This window comes from Sesamum indicum, linkage group LG7 (assembly GCF_026168435.1).
Source record: "Sesamum indicum cultivar Baizhima isolate 11 linkage group LG7, ASM2616843v1, whole genome shotgun sequence".
In the NCBI taxonomy this organism is placed as follows: domain Eukaryota; kingdom Viridiplantae; phylum Streptophyta; class Magnoliopsida; order Lamiales; family Pedaliaceae; genus Sesamum; species Sesamum indicum.
In genome coordinates this window covers 3095956-3109184 of record NC_142663.1, presented here as the reverse complement: position 1 = coordinate 3109184, position 13229 = coordinate 3095956, and positions in this window count along the sequence as shown.

The window sequence follows — 13229 nt, the reverse complement described above, 5'->3', positions numbered from 1 at the left end:
CTTCTTTTTTTATTTACCTTGCCTTCTCCTTACCGCTTCCGGAAGTTCTTCCATCCATCCCCTCCCCACAGCGAACCGAAGCACCTAACCGTCCGCCGTCTTGTAACTTCACTTCCTCTTTTGGGGATACGATAGCTCCAGGTTAGGGGGATAGACTCATATACCAGCACTAGGGGTTAGAATGTAGCCTGACTCTATACTTTTGGGTTATAGAGTTTGAGCGTGGGAGTACTTAAGAACTATGCCTACAAGGCAGTTAGCTGTCTTCCCTTCCTTCAACGGTAACTGCAGCTAAGACTGCTTATTCCTTGTTCACATTAAACTTCCTTACCTTAAAACCATGAGCAGAGTGCCGCCGAGAGGAATCGGATTTATTTAATCATTCCCATAGATTGCTAGTAGTTTAGTTCCATTCATTCGCTTTAGAAAAGGTGGCTACGTTGCTAGCAATGAAACTGGAACTATTGGAGACAGAGCTGGTCTAGTAGCCGGGGCAGGAGGATTTTTTAGCTTTGACGGACTAGAGGTGTGTGGGTAAAATGAGATCCTACGGTTCAGTTCACTTTGTTTCTATTTTCTTTCTGGTTCTTACTAGTAGAGTAGGCATTAATAAAGAAATGATTCCAATGCGGTGATAGACTTGATATAGGATGAACAAAGAGAACAATCATGATTTTCTTTTCTTTTTTCGAATGCTTTTTATTTTTCTGTCTTTGAAGAGATGATGGAGTCGAGGGATATTGGATAGACTTTCTGTCTTTCTTTCGAGTGACCTAATCCCACTCTCACCTCTTCGTGACGGATTGGGTTCTGGAGAATCTATAACTGGAAGAACTTCAAAGTCCTAGTTCTGTGTTCTCCAGAAAGAGATGCCGGTTCCTACTAACCCAAGTAAGGAGGTTGACATTGTTGGTTAGAACTACGTAACAAGGGGCTTCACACTGATGAAGGTGTGTAGTTACTGCCTTGTATTACCGATTTGATAGGTACTCCTTTTTTTTTCCTTATAGTAGGTAGAGTAGCCTACCGTATACTAAATAACTTCACCGCTCATGGTCTTCCCACTCCACTCGTTCTAAGGTGCTAAATTCATTGGTTTGGAGGTGATAAGCCGTGCCCCCACCTACCATGCAAGGAAAGAAAGGCTTTTAACTAGCCTAGCCGCCCTGATGAACCTCAAAGCACTTCGTACCTCGATGCGCTTAGCTCTTCTTTTTTTATTTACCTTGCCTTCTCCTTACCGCTTCCGGAAGTTCTTCCATCCATCCCCTCCCCACAGCGAACCGAAGCACCTAACCGTCCGCCGTCTTGTAACTTCACTTCCTCTTTTGGGGATACGATAGCTCCAGGTTAGGGGGATAGACTCATATACCAGCACTAGGGGTTAGAATGTAGCCTGACTCTATACTTTTGGGTTATAGAGTTTGAGCGTGGGAGTACTTAAGAACTATGCCTACAAGGCAGTTAGCTGTCTTCCCTTCCTTCAACGGTAACTGCAGCTAAGACTGCTTATTCCTTGTTCACATTAAACTTCCTTACCTTAAAACCATGAGCAGAGTGCCGCCGAGAGGAATCGGATTTATTTAATCATTCCCATAGATTGCTAGTAGTTTAGTTCCATTCATTCGCTTTTGAAAAGGTGGCTACGTTGCTAGCACTGAAACTAGAACTATTGGAGACAGAGCTGGTCTAGTAGCCGGGGCAGGAGGATTTTTTAGCTTTGACGGACTAGAGGTGTGTGGGTAAAATGAGATCCTACGGTTCAGTTCACTTTGTTTCTATTTTCTTTCTGGTTCTTACTAGTAGAGTAGGCATTAATAAAGAAATGATTCCAATGCGGTGATAGACTTGATATAGGATGAACAAAGAGAACAATCATGATTTTCTTTTCTTTTTTCGAATGCTTTTTATTTTTCTGTCTTTGAAGAGATGATGGAGTCGAGGGATATTGGATAGACTTTCTGTCTTTCTTTCGAGTGACCTAATCCCACTCTCACCTCTTCGTGACGGATTGGATTCTGGAGAATCTATAACTGGAAGAACTTCAAAGTCCTAGTTCTGTGTTCTCCAGAAAGAGATGCCGGTTCCTACTAACCCAAGTAAGGAGGTTGACATTGTTGGTTAGAACTACGTAACAAGGGGCTTCACACTGATGAAGGTGTGTAGTTACTGCCTTGTATTACCGATTTGATAGGTACTCCTTTTTTTTTCCTTATAGTAGGTAGAGTAGCCTACCCTATACTAAATAACTTCACCGCTCATGGTCTTCCCACTCCACTCGTTCTAAGGTGCTAAATTCATTGGTTTGGAGGTGATAAGCCGTGCCCCCACCTACCATGCAAGGAAAGAAAGGCTTTTAACTAGCCTAGCCGCCCTGATGAACCTCAAAGCACTTCGTACCTCGATGCGCTTAGCTCTTCTTTTTTTATTTACCTTGCCTTCTCCTTACCGCTTCCGGAAGTTCTTCCATCCATCCCCTCCCCACAGCGAACCGAAGCACCTAACCGTCCGCCGTCTTGTAACTTCACTTCCTCTTTTGGGGATACGATAGCTCCAGGTTAGGGGGATAGACTCATATACCAGCACTAGGGGTTAGAATGTAGCCTGACTCTATACTTTTGGGTTATAGAGTTTGAGCGTGGGAGTACTTAAGAACTATGCCTACAAGGCAGTTAGCTGTCTTCCCTTCCTTCAACGGTAACTGCAGCTAAGACTGCTTATTCCTTGTTCACATTAAACTTCCTTACCTTAAAACCATGAGCAGAGTGCCGCCGAGTGGAATCAGATTTATTTAATCATTCCCATAGATTGCTAGTAGTTTAGTTCCATTCATTCGCTTTAGAAAAGGTGGCTACGTTGCTAGCACTGAAACTGGAACTATTGGAGACAGAGCTGGTCTAGTAGCCGGGGCAGGAGGATTTTTTAGCTTTGACGGACTAGAGGTGTGTGGGTAAAATGAGATCCTACGGTTCAGTTCACTTTGTTTCTATTTTCTTTCTGGTTCTTACTAGTAGAGTAGGCATTAATAAAGAAATGATTCCAATGCGGTGATAGACTTGATATAGGATGAACAAAGAGAACAATCATGATTTTCTTTTCTTTTTTCGAATGCTTTTTATTTTTCTGTCTTTGAAGAGATGATGGAGTCGAGGGATATTGGATAGACTTTCTGTCTTTCTTTCGAGTGACCTTATCCCACTCTCACCTCTTCGTGACGGATTGGGTTCTGGAGAATCTATGACTGGAAGAACTTCAAAGTCCTAGTTCTGTGTTCTCCAGAAAGAGATGCCGATTCCTACTAACCCAAGTAAGGAGGTTAACATTGTTGGTTAGAACTACGTAACAAGGGGCTTCACACTGATGAAGGTGTGTAGTTACTGCCTTGTATTACCGATTTGATAGGTACTCCTTTTTTTTTCCTTATAGTAGGTAGAGTAGCCTACCCTATACTAAATAACTTCACCGCTCATGGTCTTCCCACTCCACTCGTTCTAAGGTGCTAAATTCATTGGTTTGGAGGTGATAAGCCGTGCCCCCACCTACCATGCAAGGAAAGAAAGGCTTTTAACTAGCCTAGCCGCCCTGATGAACCTCAAAGCACTTCGTACCTCGATGCGCTTAGCTCTTCTTTTTTTATTTACCTTGCCTTCTCCTTACCGCTTCCGGAAGTTCTTCCATCCATCCCCTCCCCACAGCGAACCGAAGCACCTAACCGTCCGCCGTCTTGTAACTTCACTTCCTCTTTTGGGGATATGATAGCTCCAGGTTAGGGGGATAGACTCATATACCAGCACTAGGGGTTAGAATGTAGCCTGACTCTATACTTTTGGGTTATAGAGTTTGAGCGTGGGAGTACTTAAGAACTATGCCTACAAGGCAGTTAGCTGTCTTCCCTTCCTTCAACGGTAACTGCAGCTAAGACTGCTTATTCCTTGTTCACATTAAACTTCCTTACCTTAAAACCATGAGCAGAGTGCCGCCGAGAGGAATCGGATTTATTTAATCATTCCCATAGATTGCTAGTAGTTTAGTTCCATTCATTCGCTTTAGAAAAGGTGGCTACGTTGCTAGCACTGAAACTAGAACTATTGGAGACAGAGCTAGTCTAGTAGCCGGGGCAGGAGGATTTTTTAGCTTTGACGGACTAGAGGTGTGTGGGTAAAATGAGATCCTACGGTTCAGTTCACTTTGTTTCTATTTTCTTTCTAGTTCTTACTAGTAGAGTAGGCATTAATAAAGAAATGATTCCAATGCGGTGATAGACTTGATATAGGATGAACAAAGAGAACAATCATGATTTTCTTTTCTTTTTTCGAATGCTTTTTATTTTTCTGTCTTTGAAGAGATGATGGAGTCGAGGGATATTGGATAGACTTTCTGTCTTTCTTTCGAGTGACCTTATCCCACTCTCACCTCTTCGTGATGGATTGGGTTCTGGAGAATCTATAACTGGAAGAACTTCAAAGTCCTAGTTCTGTGTTCTCCAGAAAGAGATGCCGGTTCCTACTAACCCAAGTAAGGAGGTTGACATTGTTGGTTAGAACTACGTAACAAGGGGCTTCACACTGATGAAGGTGTCTAGTTACTGCCTTGTATTACCGATTTGATAGGTACTCCTTTTTTTTTCCTTATAGTAGGTAGAGTAGCCTACCCTATACTAAATAACTTCACCGCTCATGGTCTTCCCACTCCACTCGTTCTAAGGTGCTAAATTCATTGGTTTGGAGGTGATAAGCCGTGCCCCCACCTACCATGCAAGGAAAGAAAGGCTTTTAACTAGCCTAGCCGCCCTGATGAACCTCAAAGCACTTCGTACCTCGATGCGCTTAGCTCTTCTTTTTTTATTTACCTTGCCTTCTCCTTACCGCTTCCGGAAGTTCTTCCATCCATCCCCTCCCCACAGCGAAACCGAAGCACCTAACCGTCCGCCGTCTTGTAACTTCACTTCCTCTTTTGGGGATACGATAGCTCCAGGTTAGGGGGATAGACTCATATACCAGCACTAGGGGTTAGAATGTAGCCTGACTCTATACTTTTGGGTTATAGAGTTTGAGCGTGGGAGTACTTAAGAACTATGCCTACAAGGCAGTTAGCTGTCTTCCCTTCCTTCAACGGTAACTGCAGCTAAGACTGCTTATTCCTTGTTCACATTAAACTTCCTTACCTTAAAACCATGAGCAGAGTGCCGCCGAGAGGAATCGGATTTATTTAATCATTCCCATAGATTGCTAGTAGTTTAGTTCCATTCATTCGCTTTTGAAAAGGTGGCTACGTTGCTAGCACTGAAACTAGAACTATTGGAGACAGAGCTGGTCTAGTAGCCGGGGCAGGAGGATTTTTTAGCTTTGACGGACTAGAGGTGTGTGGGTAAAATGAGATCCTACGGTTCAGTTCACTTTGTTTCTATTTTCTTTCTGGTTCTTACTAGTAGAGTAGGCATTAATAAAGAAATGATTCCAATGCGGTGATAGACTTGATATAGGATGAACAAAGAGAACAATCATGATTTTCTTTTCTTTTTTCGAATGCTTTTTATTTTTCTGTCTTTGAAGAGATGATGGAGTCGAGGGATATTGGATAGACTTTCTGTCTTTCTTTCGAGTGACCTAATCCCACTCTCACCTCTTCGTGACGGATTGGATTCTGGAGAATCTATAACTGGAAGAACTTCAAAGTCCTAGTTCTGTGTTCTCCAGAAAGAGATGCCGGTTCCTACTAACCCAAGTAAGGAGGTTGACATTGTTGGTTAGAACTACGTAACAAGGGGCTTCACACTGATGAAGGTGTGTAGTTACTGCCTTGTATTACCGATTTGATAGGTACTCCTTTTTTTTTCCTTATAGTAGGTAGAGTAGCCTACCCTATACTAAATAACTTCACCGCTCATGGTCTTCCCACTCCACTCGTTCTAAGGTGCTAAATTCATTGGTTTGGAGGTGATAAGCCGTGCCCCCACCTACCATGCAAGGAAAGAAAGGCTTTTAACTAGCCTAGCCGCCCTGATGAACCTCAAAGCACTTCGTACCTCGATGCGCTTAGCTCTTCTTTTTTTATTTACCTTGCCTTCTCCTTACCGCTTCCGGAAGTTCTTCCATCCATCCCCTCCCCACAGCGAACCGAAGCACCTAACCGTCCGCCGTCTTGTAACTTCACTTCCTCTTTTGGGGATACGATAGCTCCAGGTTAGGGGGATAGACTCATATACCAGCACTAGGGGTTAGAATGTAGCCTGACTCTATACTTTTGGGTTATAGAGTTTGAGCGTGGGAGTACTTAAGAACTATGCCTACAAGGCAGTTAGCTGTCTTCCCTTCCTTCAACGGTAACTGCAGCTAAGACTGCTTATTCCTTGTTCACATTAAACTTCCTTACCTTAAAACCATGAGCAGAGTGCCGCCGAGAGGAATCGGATTTATTTAATCATTCCCATAGATTGCTAGTAGTTTAGTTCCATTCATTCGCTTTAGAAAAGGTGGCTACGTTGCTAGCACTGAAACTTGAACTATTGGAGACAGAGCTGGTCTAGTAGCCGGGGCAGGAGGATTTTTTAGCTTTGACGGACTAGAGGTGTGTGGGTAAAATGAGATCCTACGGTTCAGTTCACTTTGTTTCTATTTTCTTTCTGGTTCTTACTAGTAGAGTAGGCATTAATAAAGAAATGATTCCAATGCGGTGATAGACTTGATATAGGATGAACAAAGAGAACAATCATGATTTTCTTTTCTTTTTTCGAATGCTTTTTATTTTTCTGTCTTTGAAGAGATGATGGAGTCGAGGGATATTGGATAGACTTTCTGTCTTTCTTTCGAGTGACCTTATCCCACTCTCACCTCTTCGTGACGGATTGGGTTCTGGAGAATCTATAACTGGAAGAACTTCAAAGTCCTAGTTCTGTGTTCTCCAGAAAGAGATGCCGGTTCCTACTAACCCAAGTAAGGAGGTTGACATTGTTGGTTAGAACTACGTAACAAGGGGCTTCACACTGATGAAGGTGTCTAGTTACTGCCTTGTATTACCGATTTGATAGGTACTCCTTTTTTTTTCCTTATAGTAGGTAGAGTAGCCTACCCTATACTAAATAACTTCACCGCTCATGGTCTTCCCACTCCACTCGTTCTAAGGTGCTAAATTCATTGGTTTGGAGGTGATAAGCCGTGCCCCCACCTACCATGCAAGGAAAGAAAGGCTTTTAACTAGCCTAGCCGCCCTGATGAACCTCAAAGCACTTCGTACCTCGATGCGCTTAGCTCTTCTTTTTTTATTTACCTTGCCTTCTCCTTACCGCTTCCGGAAGTTCTTCCATCCATCCCCTCCCCACAGCGAAACCGAAGCACCTAACCGTCCGCCGTCTTGTAACTTCACTTCCTCTTTTGGGGATACGATAGCTCCAGGTTAGGGGGATAGACTCATATACCAGCACTAGGGGTTAGAATGTAGCCTGACTCTATACTTTTGGGTTATAGAGTTTGAGCGTGGGAGTACTTAAGAACTATGCCTACAAGGCAGTTAGCTGTCTTCCCTTCCTTCAACGGTAACTGCAGCTAAGACTGCTTATTCCTTGTTCACATTAAACTTCCTTACCTTAAAACCATGAGCAGAGTGCCGCCGAGAGGAATCGGATTTATTTAATCATTCCCATAGATTGCTAGTAGTTTAGTTCCATTCATTCGCTTTTGAAAAGGTGGCTACGTTGCTAGCACTGAAACTAGAACTATTGGAGACAGAGCTGGTCTAGTAGCCGGGGCAGGAGGATTTTTTAGCTTTGACGGACTAGAGGTGTGTGGGTAAAATGAGATCCTACGGTTCAGTTCACTTTGTTTCTATTTTCTTTCTGGTTCTTACTAGTAGAGTAGGCATTAATAAAGAAATGATTCCAATGCGGTGATAGACTTGATATAGGATGAACAAAGAGAACAATCATGATTTTCTTTTCTTTTTTCGAATGCTTTTTATTTTTCTGTCTTTGAAGAGATGATGGAGTCGAGGGATATTGGATAGACTTTCTGTCTTTCTTTCGAGTGACCTAATCCCACTCTCACCTCTTCGTGACGGATTGGATTCTGGAGAATCTATAACTGGAAGAACTTCAAAGTCCTAGTTCTGTGTTCTCCAGAAAGAGATGCCGGTTCCTACTAACCCAAGTAAGGAGGTTGACATTGTTGGTTAGAACTACGTAACAAGGGGCTTCACACTGATGAAGGTGTGTAGTTACTGCCTTGTATTACCGATTTGATAGGTACTCCTTTTTTTTTCCTTATAGTAGGTAGAGTAGCCTACCCTATACTAAATAACTTCACCGCTCATGGTCTTCCCACTCCACTCGTTCTAAGGTGCTAAATTCATTGGTTTGGAGGTGATAAGCCGTGCCCCCACCTACCATGCAAGGAAAGAAAGGCTTTTAACTAGCCTAGCCGCCCTGATGAACCTCAAAGCACTTCGTACCTCGATGCGCTTAGCTCTTCTTTTTTTATTTACCTTGCCTTCTCCTTACCGCTTCCGGAAGTTCTTCCATCCATCCCCTCCCCACAGCGAACCGAAGCACCTAACCGTCCGCCGTCTTGTAACTTCACTTCCTCTTTTGGGGATACGATAGCTCCAGGTTAGGGGGATAGACTCATATACCAGCACTAGGGGTTAGAATGTAGCCTGACTCTATACTTTTGGGTTATAGAGTTTGAGCGTGGGAGTACTTAAGAACTATGCCTACAAGGCAGTTAGCTGTCTTCCCTTCCTTCAACGGTAACTGCAGCTAAGACTGCTTATTCCTTGTTCACATTAAACTTCCTTACCTTAAAACCATGAGCAGAGTGCCGCCGAGAGGAATCGGATTTATTTAATCATTCCCATAGATTGCTAGTAGTTTAGTTCCATTCATTCGCTTTAGAAAAGGTGGCTACGTTGCTAGCACTGAAACTTGAACTATTGGAGACAGAGCTGGTCTAGTAGCCGGGGCAGGAGGATTTTTTAGCTTTGACGGACTAGAGGTGTGTGGGTAAAATGAGATCCTACGGTTCAGTTCACTTTGTTTCTATTTTCTTTCTGGTTCTTACTAGTAGAGTAGGCATTAATAAAGAAATGATTCCAATGCGGTGATAGACTTGATATAGGATGAACAAAGAGAACAATCATGATTTTCTTTTCTTTTTTCGAATGCTTTTTATTTTTCTGTCTTTGAAGAGATGATGGAGTCGAGGGATATTGGATAGACTTTCTGTCTTTCTTTCGAGTGACCTTATCCCACTCTCACCTCTTCGTGACGGATTGGGTTCTGGAGAATCTATAACTGGAAGAACTTCAAAGTCCTAGTTCTGTGTTCTCCAGAAAGAGATGCCGGTTCCTACTAACCCAAGTAAGGAGGTTGACATTGTTGGTTAGAACTACGTAACAAGGGGCTTCACACTGATGAAGGTGTGTAGTTACTACCTTGTATTACCGATTTGATAGGTACTCCTTTTTTTTTCCTTATAGTAGGTAGAGTAGCCTACCCTATACTAAATAACTTCACCGCTCATGGTCTTCCCACTCCACTCGTTCTAAGGTGCTAAATTCATTGGTTTGGAGGTGATAAGCCGTGCCCCCACCTACCATGCAAGGAAAGAAAGGCTTTTAACTAGCCTAGCCGCCCTGATGAACCTCAAAGCACTTCGTACCTCGATGCGCTTAGCTCTTCTTTTTTTATTTACCTTGCCTTCTCCTTACCGCTTCCGGAAGTTCTTCCATCCATCCCCTCCCCACAGCGAACCAAAGCACCTAACCGTCCGCCGTCTTGTAACTTCACTTCCTCTTTTGGGGATACGATAGCTCCAGGTTAGGGGGATAGACTCATATACCAGCACTAGGGGTTAGAATGTAGCCTGACTCTATACTTTTGGGTTATAGAGTTTGAGCGTGGGAGTACTTAAGAACTATGCCTACAAGGCAGTTAGCTGTCTTCCCTTCCTTCAACGGTAACTGCAGCTAAGACTGCTTATTCCTTGTTCACATTAAACTTCCTTACCTTAAAACCATGAGCAGAGTGCCGCCGAGAGGAATCGGATTTATTTAATCATTCCCATAGATTGCTAGTAGTTTAGTTCCATTCATTCGCTTTAGAAAAGGTGGCTACGTTGCTAGCACTGAAACTTGAACTATTGGAGACAGAGCTGGTCTAGTAGCCGGGGCAGGAGGATTTTTTAGCTTTGACGGACTAGAGGTGTGTGGGTAAAATGAGATCCTACGGTTCAGTTCACTTTGTTTCTATTTTCTTTCTGGTTCTTACTAGTAGAGTAGGCATTAATAAAGAAATGATTCCAATGCGGTGATAGACTTGATATAGGATGAACAAAGAGAACAATCATGATTTTCTTTTCTTTTTTCGAATGCTTTTTATTTTTCTGTCTTTGAAGAGATGATGGAGTCGAGGGATATTGGATAGACTTTCTGTCTTTCTTTCGAGTGACCTTATCCCACTCTCACCTCTTCGTGACGGATTGGGTTCTGGAGAATCTATAACTGGAAGAACTTCAAAGTCCTAGTTCTGTGTTCTCCAGAAAGAGATGCCGGTTCCTACTAACCCAAGTAAGGAGGTTGACATTGTTGGTTAGAACTACGTAACAAGGGGCTTCACACTGATGAAGGTGTGTAGTTACTACCTTGTATTACCGATTTGATAGGTACTCCTTTTTTTTTCCTTATAGTAGGTAGAGTAGCCTACCCTATACTAAATAACTTCACCGCTCATGGTCTTCCCACTCCACTCGTTCTAAGGTGCTAAATTCATTGGTTTGGAGGTGATAAGCCGTGCCCCCACCTACCATGCAAGGAAAGAAAGGCTTTTAACTAGCCTAGCCGCCCTGATGAACCTCAAAGCACTTCGTACCTCGATGCGCTTAGCTCTTCTTTTTTTATTTACCTTGCCTTCTCCTTACCGCTTCCGGAAGTTCTTCCATCCATCCCCTCCCCACAGCGAACCGAAGCACCTAACCGTCCGCCGTCTTGTAACTTCACTTCCTCTTTTGGGGATACGATAGCTCCAGGTTAGGGGGATAGACTCATATACCAGCACTAGGGGTTAGAATGTAGCCTGACTCTATACTTTTGGGTTATAGAGTTTGAGCGTGGGAGTACTTAAGAACTATGCCTACAAGGCAGTTAGCTGTCTTCCCTTCCTTCAACGGTAACTGCAGCTAAGACTGCTTATTCCTTGTTCACATTAAACTTCCTTACCTTAAAACCATGAGCAGAGTGCCGCCGAGTGGAATCAGATTTATTTAATCATTCCCATAGATTGCTAGTAGTTTAGTTCCATTCATTCGCTTTAGAAAAGGTGGCTACGTTGCTAGCACTGAAACTGGAACTATTGGAGACAGAGCTGGTCTAGTAGCCGGGGCAGGAGGATTTTTTAGCTTTGACGGACTAGAGGTGTGTGGGTAAAATGAGATCCTACGGTTCAGTTCACTTTGTTTCTATTTTCTTTCTGGTTCTTACTAGTAGAGTAGGCATTAATAAAGAAATGATTCCAATGCGGTGATAGACTTGATATAGGATGAACAAAGAGAACAATCATGATTTTCTTTTCTTTTTTCGAATGCTTTTTATTTTTCTGTCTTTGAAGAGATGATGGAGTCGAGGGATATTGGATAGACTTTCTGTCTTTCTTTCGAGTGACCTTATCCCACTCTCACCTCTTCGTGATGGATTGGGTTCTGGAGAATCTATAACTGGAAGAACTTCAAAGTCCTAGTTCTGTGTTCTCCAGAAAGAGATGCCGGTTCCTACTAACCCAAGTAAGGAGGTTGACATTGTTGGTTAGAACTACGTAACAAGGGGCTTCACACTGATGAAGGTGTCTAGTTACTGCCTTGTATTACCGATTTGATAGGTACTCCTTTTTTTTTCCTTATAGTAGGTAGAGTAGCCTACCCTATACTAAATAACTTCACCGCTCATGGTCTTCCCACTCCACTCGTTCTAAGGTGCTAAATTCATTGGTTTGGAGGTGATAAGCCGTGCCCCCACCTACCATGCAAGGAAAGAAAGGCTTTTAACTAGCCTAGCCGCCCTGATGAACCTCAAAGCACTTCGTACCTCGATGCGCTTAGCTCTTCTTTTTTTATTTACCTTGCCTTCTCCTTACCGCTTCCGGAAGTTCTTCCATCCATCCCCTCCCCACAGCGAAACCGAAGCACCTAACCGTCCGCCGTCTTGTAACTTCACTTCCTCTTTTGGGGATACGATAGCTCCAGGTTAGGGGGATAGACTCATATACCAGCACTAGGGGTTAGAATGTAGCCTGACTCTATACTTTTGGGTTATAGAGTTTGAGCGTGGGAGTACTTAAGAACTATGCCTACAAGGCAGTTAGCTGTCTTCCCTTCCTTCAACGGTAACTGCAGCTAAGACTGCTTATTCCTTGTTCACATTAAACTTCCTTACCTTAAAACCATGAGCAGAGTGCCGCCGAGAGGAATCGGATTTATTTAATCATTCCCATAGATTGCTAGTAGTTTAGTTCCATTCATTCGCTTTTGAAAAGGTGGCTACGTTGCTAGCACTGAAACTAGAACTATTGGAGACAGAGCTGGTCTAGTAGCCGGGGCAGGAGGATTTTTTAGCTTTGACGGACTAGAGGTGTGTGGGTAAAATGAGATCCTACGGTTCAGTTCACTTTGTTTCTATTTTCTTTCTGGTTCTTACTAGTAGAGTAGGCATTAATAAAGAAATGATTCCAATGCGGTGATAGACTTGATATAGGATGAACAAAGAGAACAATCATGATTTTCTTTTCTTTTTTCGAATGCTTTTTATTTTTCTGTCTTTGAAGAGATGATGGAGTCGAGGGATATTGGATAGACTTTCTGTCTTTCTTTCGAGTGACCTAATCCCACTCTCACCTCTTCGTGACGGATTGGATTCTGGAGAATCTATAACTGGAAGAACTTCAAAGTCCTAGTTCTGTGTTCTCCAGAAAGAGATGCCGGTTCCTACTAACCCAAGTAAGGAGGTTGACATTGTTGGTTAGAACTACGTAACAAGGGGCTTCACACTGATGAAGGTGTGTAGTTACTGCCTTGTATTACCGATTTGATAGGTACTCCTTTTTTTTTCCTTATAGTAGGTAGAGTAGCCTACCCTATACTAAATAACTTCACCGCTCATGGTCTTCCCACTCCACTCGTTCTAAGGTGCTAAATTCATTGGTTTGGAGGTGATAAGCCGTGCCCCCACCTACCATGCAAGGAAAGAAAGGC